The 15,595-nt window shown below is 34.3% G+C and overlaps 1 protein-coding gene across 7 annotated transcripts in view; it reads left to right on the top strand.

Moving 5' to 3' along the window:
• The window catches only part of Nol4 (nucleolar protein 4), a 302,493-nt gene that overhangs the window by 146,946 nt on the left and 139,952 nt on the right, over positions 1–15,595 (top strand). Inside the window, exon 1 of one of the 7 annotated variants that reach the window (XM_048806378.1) lies at positions 540–688. The exons of the other annotated variants lie outside the window; for them this stretch is intronic. The gene's annotated coding sequence lies outside the window, so the exon portion shown is untranslated. Of the gene's footprint in view, positions 1–539; positions 689–15,595 lie in introns of those variants that run through there. 7 annotated transcript variants of the gene reach the window in all.

Genomic DNA, 15,595 nt, shown 5'->3' on the forward strand with positions numbered 1-15,595 from the left:
CTCCAGACATTGATGCTGGAGAGAAAATGGATGTGTGTGTGTGTGTGTATGTGTGTGTACCTAACCTTCAAGTTGAGACAATGGTGGTGATATACGATAACAAAAAAAACCATAAAGCTGCCCCTTGATCATGCCATTTTTAACATATTATTATGATTAGAGAAAAACTAAGAGTAAGCAAGAATGCTTTCAATTTCAGTGGGGGTAGTGCTTGCAAACAGCTTTATAGAGCATTTACAACTGGAAATTTAATATAACTGGGAATGGCATTTTCATTAAATAATGCTGTGATCTTCCAGACATGTTGCTAACCAGTGATCTCCCTTTAGCAAAATGCATAGGTAATCAACAACCCAGTCTGACAATAAACTTGTTGGGGGATTAAATCTTAAAGGAAGGAGCCCATAGCCCTGGAGGAAGACTGAGTGCATGTTTCCGAGTCTTTGAAGGCTCATCTCAGTAGTCCCACTGCTAGAATGTGCTCTGTTGTCATAGCAACACCATCTCCTGCTTCATACAGGAAAGATTAGCTCTTACTGTGCAGAGGAGAGAATTTAGGGGAAGTCAGGCTAATCCCTGGGTGCACTTCCAGGGAAAGGTTGGACCTCGCCTGAGGGATGCTGGATCTGCAAAGATAGAACTGGCCTGCCACAGACACTGGTATTTAAGTTGAAGAGCAGAATTCACCGTAAGTGTGAGCTCCTCCAGAGTAGCATACTGATGAATGAGGTTTGTGTAAGTCTTGTTGAAAACTGTCCCATGCAGCAGGAGAACGACCGCAGGAGACAGTGGAGAATGCCCATGTTTTTGGAGTTTAGCTAGCACTTAAAGGGTTACTAACTTAGTAACTCGAGGCAAAATTTTAGGTACTTTTGAAATATCCACATAAAATTCTGCAAGCATGGCAAAATTAGATGAGTGGGGGGGGGGGAAGAATTATATGTTTCTGGAACTTAGTTTTCTGCATTTCAATTTGAAATTCCATAGAGAAAGGAATTTTCGTTAGAAAAAAAAATCTGTATATCTAAGCAAGTTGTGTTCTTCAACACCAAAAGTGGTGAAATTTCAGTTTAGGATTGCAAGCGTTCTTTTTCAATTCTATATGCATCCTTTTAGAATCCTCTTAGAAGCATATAAGTGATATAATTCTTTTAAGGTACTTTTAGCATGATGAGAAGGTGTTCTTTGAGGAAGAGTGAATTGTTTAGCTATTCTATTTGGTGTTGGTGCTTCAACTTGTCAGCATAAAACATGTACAATGTGTTACTCTTTCAGGATTTTCTGTTGCTTGCTTCAAATGGATTTTGTTCTAGATAATATTTATGTGGGTTTGTTTAGGTTTGTTTCCCTCTTGGTTTGTATTTAAACAGTTACTTCCACAATTACCATGGATTACATTCTTTTCAGCCTAAGCACTGGAAACCTTGTTATGAATTTGGAATATTTGATAGTAACATCTATTGTAAAGATGTCTTTTAAAAACTTCATTACTTCAAAGGACATGTTAAATCCACATACAAAAAATTTAAAAATATTTCCAAAAACAAATACATACTATACTACTACTATGTATTTCATAATTATTATTGTCAGTGTGTATTACCTTGAGTGTACATATTTTTAATTTTAAATATTCATGAGGAAAATTATATCATACTGCATTCATAGTTTTCAATTGTTTAGAACCTGAATATATATTTATAGCATGTATTTAGAAACTGGATTTTATTTGCCATGTGTACAATCCTAGGTTCCTCGTGTACTACACACTACAACATGATAGTCTAGGTTAAATATAGCCATTATCGTAAAAAATTTTAATTACCATTTGAAGTGTGCTGTTTTAATTTCTCAGAATGAAAGAGACTTGGGTGTTGCTGTGAAAACAGAGCAGAGATCACATGTGTACTCCATTTCTCTGGAAACCATACATCTTAGATTTACACAGTTGTATTAAAATGTTACATAAAATCATTCTCTTCCTGTGTTAGAAATATACACAAAAAAAGTACCCTGAGAGTCATCCCTGGTTCCTTAGCATTCAGACTGTGACTGTGCAGCCCCTGGCACTCTGAAGAAAAATGGAGACAAAGCAGGAAGTGAGCCCCTCTCAGCAACTGATTGCAAATTACTCCAACAATCTCTTTTTCAGTGATTCCTATCAGTAGTTCAGGCCAGGACTCTTAATTATAGAGAAAGAGGCAAATCTGCTGTATTTGCTCTCAAAATAAAATTTAGAATAGCTCATTTGACTTTATAGACTTTGGAAACAAATGAGAAAACTAATGACCTTATTCTGAAAAGTGAAATTTGGGGGTCCCTATATGGTGCAAAGCTCAGAACTGATAAGAACAGGACTGGGAGAGAAGAAAGATGGCTAAGAAAAAGCTGGCAGTATTTACTGAAAAATAGGATAAAGTATATAAATAGATAATGTTTAGAATTATAATTTTTAAAAGTTAGGTCAGGGGTTTAGCCCATTTACTATTTCAACTGAAGCTTTTCAAGAGGTATTTCTCACCAGTTTTTTTTTTTTAAAGAAGTTTTATATTACTTAGTATTTTCCACTCCTTATTTTCTGCACTATGGAGGTAACTGACCTGGAGCCAAATGCTGTTAGATGAAGTCTAGTGGGAATTTGTTATCTCTCTGGGTCTGGTTTGGTCTGGCTCCTTATGTTGTGCTGATGTTTTACTAAGTAAGGACCAGGTCATCCTCCAAAGCCTCATTATTCCTTAAAAGACAACACTTCAGATATCTTAAAAAAAGAAGTTGCTCCTTCTGGTCCCAAAGGTTTGGAATGCCATTTGGAAATTCCAGGAGTCATTTTAAGAATAACAATAAAAGATCAGAACATCAAGGTCTTCTAAAAGCTGTAGGGTTCCTAGGTGTTTTGGTAATGGTCTAAACTTTTGCATGGGAAACCAGAGTAGAAGAGAGAAAAAGGAAGCAAAGGCATAAGAAATTCATGGCACGAATATGTTCTAGAGAATATTCAACAAGAAACACAAGAGGCATTAATACATGATTTGTATAATGGTCTGCTGTCATGTATACTGAAGATATGTTCTGAAAGTGACCAGTAGAGTTGATGATTGTGTGTATTACAGAAGATATTGGAAATAAAAATACTCAGTACAAAGATGATGGTGTGATTTAAACACACTTTGTATTTGCTTTTAAAATTCAAATTAAGATTCAATTTGACCATATTTGGTTCAATTCTGTGACCCTTTATTAGATTAGAAAGGCCATGTTAGGGAAATTTTAAAAGTAACAACTTCTCATTCTGGAATTTTGGGATATATGCTGATATAAAAAAATGTTCTTTTTACCTTCCTTAAATTTGACTATATGTCTCAAGACAAACATGCTAAATTCATTTATTTTCTTAGATTCATATGCAAGCAAATATGTAGCATGCTATGGAGGAGCTTTCAGAAGAAATTATTGAAATTAGATTATAGAAAGAATGGAATGTCAATCTGAGATATATATGTGGATAATATATATTTTTGAAGGTAGATGGGGCCCATAACATATATGAACTAAGAGTGAGAAATAGGAATAGTCTCTTCTAAAGATGCATTTTGCAAATGTGGGGTAGGATTAAGAGTTGGTCTGGGCAAAGGTTGGCAAAGATAATGAGGACTGACAGCTTAAACTAGCATAGTCATTGAGAATTAAAATTAGGGAGCAGTTGAAGAACACATCACAGATGTATAGTCTATGGAATTTTGTGCATTCATTTATTTGACAAGAGTTTTGACATCTGCTAGGTAACAGGTGACAAGATAGGTGATCATAATTACAAAGAAAAATGCTGAAGTTAAGATTTTCATAGAAACACTCAGTTTGGTGGTCACGACCAATAGTCAGAAAATCATAATATCCCATGGTAGGCAGTGAGACAAAGTAAGCACAGAAGATAGACTTGGTCAAGGATTCAATTCCATTAAAGAAAGAACCTTCAAGACTTAAATGCAGGGTATAGTATATAGTAGACTATATCATACTATACTTTCTTCAAGAGGAAGAGGGTGGCTTCTTAGACCTGTGATGGTAATGGGAGGTAGCAATTAATTAGATTTTAGAGATCTTAATTTTCCTCTTTAAGACTTGAAAAAAATAACTTACTCATGACAGAGTATGTTTTTGGTCACACTTTTGAGTGAAATTTCAAAGCATCTTTAACATTTACGTAATTACTCTACATATGGTTTCCTCATTGATAAATGTATATGATATGGTGATTAGACTGCTGAAACTTAACATTTATTTTTGATTTGTAGTATACTTCTTTTCAGTAGGACCATAAGTATTTATCTTTGACTACTAGACTGCAATAGGTCTACAATTTAATAATTTTTAGCTAGGAAACTTGTTCTTTTCTTCTGATGTTATTATATGATAAAAGTAAATTCAATACAAAAGGGGGAAAAGCATATATTTAGTTGAATTTTGGGGATATATAGTTTTGCTGGAATTACCAGTGAGCTCAGGGCAAATATATATTTTTTTAATCCAGATAATTGGCAGAATCTTCTATCACTATAGTTCTTAAATGGTAATAATGCTAATTGTCATACTAGTTAACAAAAACAACAATTAAGAGTTGTTTGGTGCTTTATAGTTTTTAAATATTGAGAAAATTAATCCTGTCAACAAAAGTTCTCTTTGTATCTATATGGAATAAAGAGAAATTTTCACATGTCTCTATAGTAAAGTGGAAGAAAAAATAATTATAACTTCTCCATCTCTTGATAGATAAATGAATGTTCCTGTGATCATCTCCCATTTGTCTGGTGAGATAAACCCCTAATCTAATTTTGTAGGTACACATTTACAGGTTGAAGTCTCAAAATTCTGTCTTGGATTGGAAAATCAAAAGATTGGACCTTTTATTAGGTCTTTATGTTTCAAGAAGATATTCTAAATGGGCAGAGGTAATGGGGAGGCAGCCACCTTCTCCCTCAAAGAATATTTATCCTTTTACCTTTCTTATATTCTGCACCTTTTTATATTCATTATCTCATTGAATTATCAAAACACTGCAAGAAACATATAATTCCATTATGCCCCAGTTTTATTAGTGAGGAAGCTCATAGTTATAAGGCCCAAGGAATATTTTAAAAGTCATATAACTAATACACAGAGAATTATTGCGGTTCACTCTACATCTCACATTGTCATTTTGTAAAGGTAGCATACTAGTCAATTTGGGATGCTATATGGAGAAGTAGTGATAAGGAAACAATCATTTTTATTGTTCTTGCCTTGGGTATCTATGTATTATATGCCTTGTATTATTAATAAGCAGGCCATTGGTCACACACTGGTGTCTCATATAAACTGTTATCCTACTCAAGAAAGAAGAAAATGATAAAGACCTTTTAACCTTTAAGAGAAAGGATGTTATTCTGAGATTCAGAAGATTATTTATCCTTCCACCCATCCATCACCTACTGATTCATTCATTTATATTCATTCAATGAGAACTTTACATACCCCTTCTTTGGACTTGCTTCTGCCCAGGCACATACAGAAATTCAAGTGTGAAAAGTACTCTGATGAAGGTTACTGGAGTATACAATGCTGACAGAAAGGTGTGAAAACAAGTGGGGTTATCATCTTCAGAATGTGAATTTTTTCTTATTATAGACAATAACTATTTCATGGATTGTTTGGGTAATTAAAGGAGATAATCAATATAAGAAATACTGCACTAGGCACTTAACAAATGACAATAGTCCCTTGTAGTTATCTGTCAATTTTATCTTAATTGCTGCTTGAAGTTTTCTTTCCTTTTTCTTTCTCCTTTCTTTGATTGTTATTTCTTTGGTATTATTTGATTGGAAAATTCATTAGTCTATGAATATCCAAGCTATCTCTCCTTTTTCTTTCCTAAAAGTTTTGAAGGTGGTTAAAGATAACAGACACTTTCTCCAACATTTGATCCTCCATACAAATCGCTGAGATTCATAATAATTGGAAGAAAAAATGGTGGTCACATTCCTATAGACCTTAGAAAACACCATCATTCTCAATAACTGCCATTCTGACTGGAGTGAGATGAACTCTCTTAGAGTAGTTTTGGTTTTCATTTCTCTAACTGCTAGAGATGTTTACCATATATTTGTTGGTTGACTGTATATCTTCTTCTTAGAAGTGTCTGGTTTCTTGACCCATTTATTGATTGGGTTATTTGGTTTTTTGGTGTTAAGATTTTTGAGTTCTTTATATATTCTAGAGATTAGTGCTCTATCTGATGTGCATGTGGTAAAAAATTGTTCCCAATTAGTAGGCTCTCTATTCACCTCACTGATTGTTTCTTTTGCTGAGAAGAAGCTTTTTAGTTTGAATCCACTCCATTTATTGTTTTTTGGTATTAATTCTTGTACTATAGGAGTCTTATTAAGGAAGTTGTTAAGAATACAAACAACAGAAAGTGTTGGTGAAGATATGGGGAAAAAGGCACACTCATACATTGCTGGTGGGACTGAAACTTGGTGTAGCCAATATGGAAAGCAGTATGGAGAATCTTTGGAAAACTGGGAATGGAACCACCATTTGACCCAAAGGTGGTTCTATACCCAAAGGACTTAAAAACAGCATACTTGGAACACAGCCACATCAATGTTTATGGCAGCAGAGTTCACAATAGCTAAACTGTGGAACCAACCTAGATGCCCTTCAATACATGAATGGATAAAGAAAATGTGGTATATATACACAATGGAATATTATTCAGCATTAAAAGAGAATAAAATCATGGCATTTGCAGGTAAATGGATGGAGCTGGAGAATAAAATGCCAAGTGAAATTAGCCAATCCCAAAAAGCCAAATACTGAATGATTTCTCTGATTTAAGGATGCTGGTTCATAATATGCTGCGGGGGGTGGAGGATGGGAGGATTAGATGAACTCTAGATAGGGAAAAGGGGTGGGAAGAGAAGAGAGAGGCCATAGGGGTAGAAAAGACAGTGGAAGGCAATGGTAATCATTACCCTGAGTACATGCATGAAGATATGAAGGATGTGACTCTACTTTTTGTACAACCAGAGATATGAAAAATTGTGCTCTATATAAGTAAAATGAATTGTAATGCATTCTGTTGTCATATATAACAAATTAAAATTTTTTTAAAAAGGAAAACACTATCACATGTTCTGGCCCAATTTTTCTTCTTACATGTAGAGAGAAAGGGGCTTGGGAGGAGGAATGTCTTCCAAATAATTCATTTTTAGAAGTGCACTACTATTAATAGCTAGGGAACTTGTCCTCTCATTCATAGATTTGATTGAATGGATTGGAGAAAAATGTAGGTAAAATTAGAGCCAGAAAAAAGAAGGGACAATATGTATAATCAGGTCTTAAAAAGAATAAGCAGGGTGGAACACTGAGCCAAGAGAGAAAAAGGGTTTAGTTTTTGCTCTATATAATTTTATATTGTTGAACTATATTATATTTTAAAATTACAGGCAAAATTTACTGCAACAGAAGCATCCTTTAAGACTGTTATTTTTTCTGATAAAATCGCTTATAGCTCATAACTTTTAGTAAAAAATAACCTTAGTATAAAATGTTTTCTGTATAATAGTATGTTAAGTTCAATAATCCACATTACAATATTGTTAATACACTGATTTGTGAAACAAGCTCAAGATAGATTTTAAAAGAAGAATAAGAAGTTAACTTTGATTGATACAGCCTATAACTTCCAATCTTGTCTAATAATAGTTATTCCAATTAGTAAATGATTGAGGAAAGGAAAAAAAATCCACGTATAACACTTTCAAAGAGGTTTAGAAATTAAAAAGAAAAACCAGAAGTCATGGCTTTAGTAGAGAATGCTGCACATGTGTATCCTCTCTGGAAATTGCTTTAAGCATGTAGGAAATGTAAGGGTGATAACCAGTTTTTTATTTTTTATTTTTATACTTTAACTAATAAGGTCCCCAGGGAAGATTAGTTCCCTTATGAGGAATGAGACATGAGCTTCTCTTAACACCTGCCACATAGAGGACATTAGGGATCTTCTTTGCTTTTAGTTCTTTCCTCTGGTTGCCATTTCTCACAGTTGGGAGTGGGGAAAAAAGGCCCAAGAATGTGGGGACTTTTTCTATTCATTTTTTGTTACAAAGCCTCACAGCATTGTTCCCAAGTTCTTCTCTTATGGTTTCTTTTCAGTTTAGAATTTTAACCTGTTATTTTAGCTTTGCTTCTCCTTGACCTCAAGACTTGGTTTTCCAACTGGCCCATTCTCTCTTAAAATTTATATCCTAGTTTTTAACTTGTCAAGAGAAATAACAGTGCTAGAAGTGACATGATATTATTGGTAACACTCTCCTTTTAAAAATACTTGGTTTTGGAGTAATTATCAACTACAAGCAAAATATGTGTCATTGGACCTCTTATATAGAAAACTAGATTCATAACCTGGCACATATTTTCATGAATTGTTTTGCATGCTAGAGTATTTTTGGTTATCAGATAAATTTTTCTAAATAAATTTGACATCTTAATCATATTCTCTGTATTACCTCTAATCTTTTAGGCAGCAAGTAGATCTCTTAAAATAAAAGGACAAAAATCCAGCTTGATAGTTAATATGTAAAATATACTTTTGACCAAGTTTATTTGAACAATGTGGGCATGGGAGTGGCCAGAATTCTGGGTTGCTATACTATTACTGAGATAGATCTCATATGGTTCTTTTTTGTTGCAGATACCTAGGTTAGAAATACAAGGATATTGCACCATATGGAATCATAGACTCACTTTACATTACTCTGCAGTGTAGGGAAGCAGGTTGGATACAGACTTTGGCAAACTCTAAAATTCCATTGGAGTCTCAGCCCTACACTTCCACTGTATTTTCCTTACTTGAGGACAAAAGAGCTAGGAATCTGCTTTGCATGCTGTTTTACTTTAAAGTTCAATGGATAAAGTCATAAAAGGTATTAATAAAATATTGTTTTTTTAAACATTTTTTTAGTTGTAGATAGATACAATACCTTTGTCTTATTTATTTATGTGGTGCTGAGGCTCAAACCCAGTGCCTCACATGTTCTAGGCAGGCACCCTACCATTGAACCACAGCCCCAGCTCCTGAAATATTGGTTTTAAAATGTAGTCATGAAATATTTTTCCAAAATACAGAAAAAGGAAGAATCTCCCACTCTCCTCTCAATCCACTGCACTCACAATGGATAACCTCTGTTAATAGAGTTTAATATGTAAATCTCCAGAAAAGTTAAATAAACATGTGATTGGTAAATGTTTAAATCATTATACCTTTTTAAGGAAGTGTCCATCAAGATTTCAAAGATACATTTCATTTTTTATCATGAATTTGAATTAGTTATCTCAAAGAAAAGTTTGCCAATGGTTTTCTTAAGTTGTATTTTTTTAATACAAAGGGTTACCACAAAATACCTAATAATTTGAAAAGCACTGAAAGGTGGGATAATTGATCACCCAGTTTTGTTTGGGGGCAACCATTGATTCATTGTGGCAATGACAGAATTCTACCTTGACCCAATGATTTGGGTCAAAAAAGTAAATATACATCTTAACATTATCCATGCAGAAATGGAGGCTAAGCCAAATTAAAGACCAGCTCTTAAAATGTTGGTCTGCAGTGTCTGCAGAGCTGAAATGTGCAAATTAGAGACTCCATAGAGTCTGCTAAGCCAAAAGTGAGAACAAAAGTGCTTTTAGCTTGCTAATTAATGCTGCATGTCCAATTTAATTGCAGGAAAGAAAAAAAAAAAAAACTACCAATCCCTTTTGAGAAAAAGCAGTGGCCTAGGTGCCAAGAGAATTGGATGCTATTCTATTTTGCTATGTAGTCCAGGACCCTCAGTAAACAGCCATGTCCTTTGTCATCAACACATCAACATAATCATTTAAAAGGGGGGGGGGGTATATTAGCACTGTATTATCTTCCTGGAATTGAATGGCAATAAGATGGGGGAAAATTATCCAAAATAAATATAATTCCAGGATAAAAAAAAACCATGATATAAGTATAATATGGTGCCAAACTTCTAATGCTCTGATGTTTATATTGTTTATATATTTTATAATTTTAATGAAAGTCTTCCAGGTCAAGTTATTCAAGGAGAAGTTAGTGAACTAATACCACTCCTCAAAGCTCAGTTACTAGTCCCTAGCAAGTACAGGATTTGGAAAAAAACAATAAACTGTAGAACTTAATAATAATTCAATGGGCTTTGATATTGTGTATCTTTTACATTTCATGTTTTGAGGGGTTTTTTTTTCTACATTTCATTCTTTTTCAACACAAACTACTCACCTTTGGAAATACAAAGACAGGGTTGCTTTAGAATTGGTCATTTGAGCAGAAATGCAGTAGTAAACTGGTACAGTCTTGATACACCAGGGAGAGAAAACTGGCCTAATCTCTGCTCTTGGATTGTGGGGTCCTGAGAGGTACCCAGATATTACCAATAAACACTTCCAAGAAATTTTGTTATTCAAGTTGAAACAGGTACCCTTCATCAACCAATTTTCTGCTCCTTCTCCTTCTGCCCTCTAACTCCCAGCTACCTACATCTCTCCCCTGTTCACCTCCTCTTCTCCCACTCATCTCTGCTCCCTTCTCTTTCCCTTTCCTTATCATGACTTGTTTTCTCTACCATTACCCTTAATCTTTCCTGATTTTATCTACTCTCACCTTATTAATTCATGCAGTAAAATTATAAAGTCTAAATTATAAAGTCTATAAAGAAGAATGACTTTGTGACATTTGCTTGTAAATGGTTGAGTCTGGAGACTATCGTGCTAAGTGAAATAAGCAAATCCCAAATAAAATTATTTAGACCATCTTTATATCAATCAGTCAGCAAAGACAGAACTACTCCAAAACTTCAATTTCATAGAGAACTATATTCTCTTTATGTTTTCAAAAAGAATATATGTGCCTACATCCCTATACCTTTCTTCCCTTGTTTCCTTTTTTTTCACTTGTCTATTGAGCAACTTATTTAGAATTTACTGAGCCTTTACTATTTATCAAGCATAGTGGCCTTTACCTTGCTATATCCCTGATTCTTTTTTCCTCTGCCTCTTCACAAAAGTTAAAAGAAGCAAAAGTAGTTAGACAATTGGAATTCAGGATCCTGTGAATATTTAACCTAGGCACATGCAGTTTCAGGATTCATTTTTCTTACATGTATACTTTAAAAGAGAGGTAATGTTAAGATAAAACATAGAAATTTGAACCTTTAAAAATTATTAAGAATATCATACATATAATTTGCATTGCTCCTTTTAATAAAAGCAAAAACTATAGTCAAGCTAGACTTTTATTTATACCATTCTTTTGCTTTGCCTTTAAGACAACACTCATAAATATGAGGAAACAGTTCATTTTCTGAGGCATGAGTCACTCAATTACAGGACATTTTGAACTATTGCTTACTAAGAACAATTATATGTAGTAGTGCCGAGTGATTTGTACGTAAAAAATGTGAAACTTTTTTCTGTTTAACTTGTTTAATGATGTTTCATTGCTACATTTACTATGGCAAATTGGTTAGTGTAGTCTGTTGATGAGTAGTAAGAAAAAGGTACATCTTAAGGGAAATTATTTAAATAGAATAAAATTTTAAAATACCATGTCTTGGCTAATTATGGTCCAGAAAATCATGTGCAACCTATGTCTACAAAGCATCTATGAATTTTTGTCAGAAAAACAGACGGTACATAGTATCCCATAAAAAGAAGGAATTTCTGGCCTTCAGAAATGGTCACAGATGGCCCAATTTCTTTCCATGACCGGTACATGCGATGTCACCACATTTGGGTGAAGACATGAATTCATTGTCTGAAAAAGTATGTGGTGGAGAAGGAAGAACCAGACTGTGGTGTCAGCTATTTCTGAGTGCTTAACAGACCCTGGAACTTGAGGGACTAAGAGGAAGCCATTCAAATAAGATTCCCAAATTTGTCCCCAGTGACACTTGACAACCTGGACCTTCTTTGAGGATTATATATACTGAATTAAGTACCCAACATATTATTTTAAATAATTTTAATGACACTATTTAACCACTAAAATCTTTTGTGGACAGAAAAATAATGATGATAGAGAAGCAATGATCATTTGGGTAAGAATTATGGGTCACCAGATATCCCTCTCCCCAGTGTATATTCAAAGGAGTTAAAATCAGCATACTAGGGCAACCCAGCCTTATCAATGTTTATAGAAGCACCATTCACAATAGCTAAGCTATGAAAGCACCCTAGAAGCCCATCAACAGATGAACGGATAAGGAAATTTTGGTATATATACACAATTAAATATTATTCAACCATAAAGAAGAATGACTTTATGACATTTGCTGGTATGACATTTGAAGGCTATCATGCTAATTGAAATTAGCCAATCCCCAAAAACCAAAGGCTAAATGTTCTGTCTGATATGTGGATGCTAATATACAACAAGGTAGGGTGGGAAGGATAAGAAGTTCAGTGGATTAGACAAAGGGAAATTAACGGAAGAAAGGGAGATAGGAATAGGAAAGACACCACTGTCTGACATAATTTTCCTAAATACATATATGAATACACCATGGTGAATCTCAACATTGTATACATCCACAAAATTGGGATACTATTTGGAATAGAATATATTCCATGCTTGTATAAATATAGTAAAATAGACTCTACTGTCATGTATAACTAAAAAGAACAAATAAAAATATTTTTTAAAAAAGAATGATGTGTCACAATAATGGAAATTGTGATTTCATGGATCTGAGAATCATGCATACAGCACAGCCAGGCCATGAATTAACCTTAACCTCATTGAGTTTTATACAGGTTATCATTTATTGTCCAAACCACAATAAATCTGAAAGTCAAATGGAGCATGAATAATAACTTTATACCAAGACAGTATGAGGCAGACCTGTCCCTCCATGGTATCTTCTGTTTCCATTTGTCTCCCCATCTTGGCTTTCTCTATTGAATTTGACTCACCCATAAGCCCCTGCAACTCCTCTTGCCCAATGCTTCCTTGTGACTTTTAGTTCTACTGCAACTCCTCTCTATGCAAATAGTTTGGACTTTTAAATTTTATCATGCACAAGAATCTTCTGAGAGTGTTGATAAGATGCAAATTCTGATTCAGTAGGTCTGGGGTAATGCCTGTAAGTCTGTATTTTTAACAGGTTTTCAGATGATTTTCATACAACCATTGGTCCATACAATGAAAAGAAAAATGTTAGTTGCAAGAGATGGACTCCTTTGAACTAATTCACATTTCTAGTTTGACCTCATTCGGTATGATTTGACTCATGGTTTGATGACCCTTAGGTCAGGTATCTGCCTTGGCAGTATGGGCCAGGATACGTCATATAGTTACCAGTGTAGAGAGTTGTTGGCAAGTTCATCAGTTCTAGAAGGGAAAATAGAGGAGATTTACCCACTCAAATCATAAAAGCATTGTAATTAATTTTCATACTTACTCTCTTTTTTATTTTTTTATTTGTTGCCTTTAGTTATACATGACAGTAGAATTTATTTTGATATATTCATACAAGCATGCAATATATCTTATTCCAATTAGAATTCCAGTTTAGTCTAATTGCATGGATAACCACAGAGAAAGAACGTTGGAAAGGGGCCATCACCAGTGAACATGGAATCAAGTCATTCAAAATGAAGTAAATGTTTCCCTACTAGATTAGGTCAAGAAATGAGGGTTTTCAAGATAGAATCTGCCACATTTAATGCAATGAAAGATTTTTTAAATGGCCATGCTTATGTGAGATTTGTGTAGCAGCATAAAACATGGATTGGGGGAGTGTTTTCAGCTGCTCTTGACTAATTAGAAATAATCACAGTATGAGGGCTCTTAATTTGGTATTGTTCAGAGTTTAAATCAATACATTCCATACATTAACTTAAATTATTTTTTCTTAACAGTCAACAAGAGATATTTTAAATTTTGATTTGCGGCAAAACTAATGAAAAGACAGAAACATAAAAGAAAATGATCATATACACTACTACTATGAAAAGAACACTGTTGCATAGGAATCCTTACAGTGTCAGTATCCCCCCTCCCATCAAACTTAGTCTGACATTACTTCTGGCTTTTTACAATGACAAAGCATCAACAAAAGCAAGATGTTTCCTTGGACTGAATTTTTAAATTATATTTCCTCTTGGTGATTTGCTATATATACTACTTCATGTAAAGGCTTATTAAAGAAAGATCCACAGTCACACTTAAGTGCGTGAAAAGATAATGTATGATCCACAAAGATGTGAACTATGCAAATCATGAGCTTAGAAAATAGGATCAAGATGGAATCATCAACTTAAGGTCTTCAGACATTTTCTAAATATCCACTACAGAGCATAATGCTACCTTCAAGGCATACAGCAATTAAACTTTAAAAAAAAAAATTCTAGTTTTTGTCATTTCCCTATTTATAATTCAGGGCATTTGGTCATGAGTGATGGTGTTGTTCTAGGAGGGTATTCCTCCTACTTCATCTCTAGTCCCATGATGCCTGGTCCCAGTGTGCTTCACAGAATATCTATTCTTCTACTTACTGGAGAGGTCGTGACCTTCAACCTTGTTCTAGTCCACCTTTATCGTCATCCCCTTTCCCTGCTCCCTTAGTAAGCCTGCCTTCCTTGAGAGACAATATAGCTTAGAGCAGAATGTGACATGTGGCACTAAGTGCCAGCTTCACTATACATTAGCTGGGCTACCCTTAATGAATCATAGGATCTTTTTGTAACTCAAACATTTTCACATTAGTAAAATGAAGCAAGTAATACCCACCTACTTTACTTTGAAGGATTTCTATAAAGTATATATTAATTCAGTTTTGAATGATCCCTTTTTAAAAAGAAAAATACCAGTCATGTTACTGTTCTTCTTCAACAAAAGGAGCTTAATTTCTTAATGTTAACGTTGGTTTTCTTTTATGTCACATATTGACAAATTATTCTCTTGTAATTTTTCTCTTCCTATGGATTCAAATCTTTAGTAAGTCTCCTAAAATGTTATCATTTGATATCACTCAGCCTTAAATATCAGATAGAGTTGGTTTTGGTTATAATTATCATGGTCAGTCTGCACTCTTCTAATCAGGATGATATCAAAAATTCATCTGCATTTGTGAAAACATGATGGTTCAGTTTATGCTAATTGAAGAAGCTTAGGCCCAAAGCCTTTGTGGTAGTGAATGTTGTAGCAGCCTATTTGCTGTGATTCTGGGTTTTTATGAAGTGCTACAAAGACTCAGATCACAACTTTCAATTGAGTAGTTCTCTGAGGGCCTCCTAAATCGGAAGTTAACTCATTTCTTCCCCCACGTAACATACCACCTGTCGTTCTCAGGCAGGTTCCTCTCACAGTATCAAAATATGTGCCTCCTTCTGAGGAATGGGAGTGAGATTGAGACAGAATTTGGTCTGAAATCAGAAAACCATTTCCTAATTTTACATTTATCACTGCTCCTGTGACTTGAGAAAGTCTGCATTTTATCTCTCAAGCTCTTTAAAATAGGAAAACTGACAGTGTTATTCACATATGACAGTTTTG

The sequence above is a fragment of the Marmota marmota genome, unplaced genomic scaffold (assembly GCF_001458135.2).
Source record: "Marmota marmota marmota unplaced genomic scaffold, marMar, whole genome shotgun sequence".
Lineage (NCBI taxonomy): Eukaryota > Metazoa > Chordata > Mammalia > Rodentia > Sciuridae > Marmota > Marmota marmota.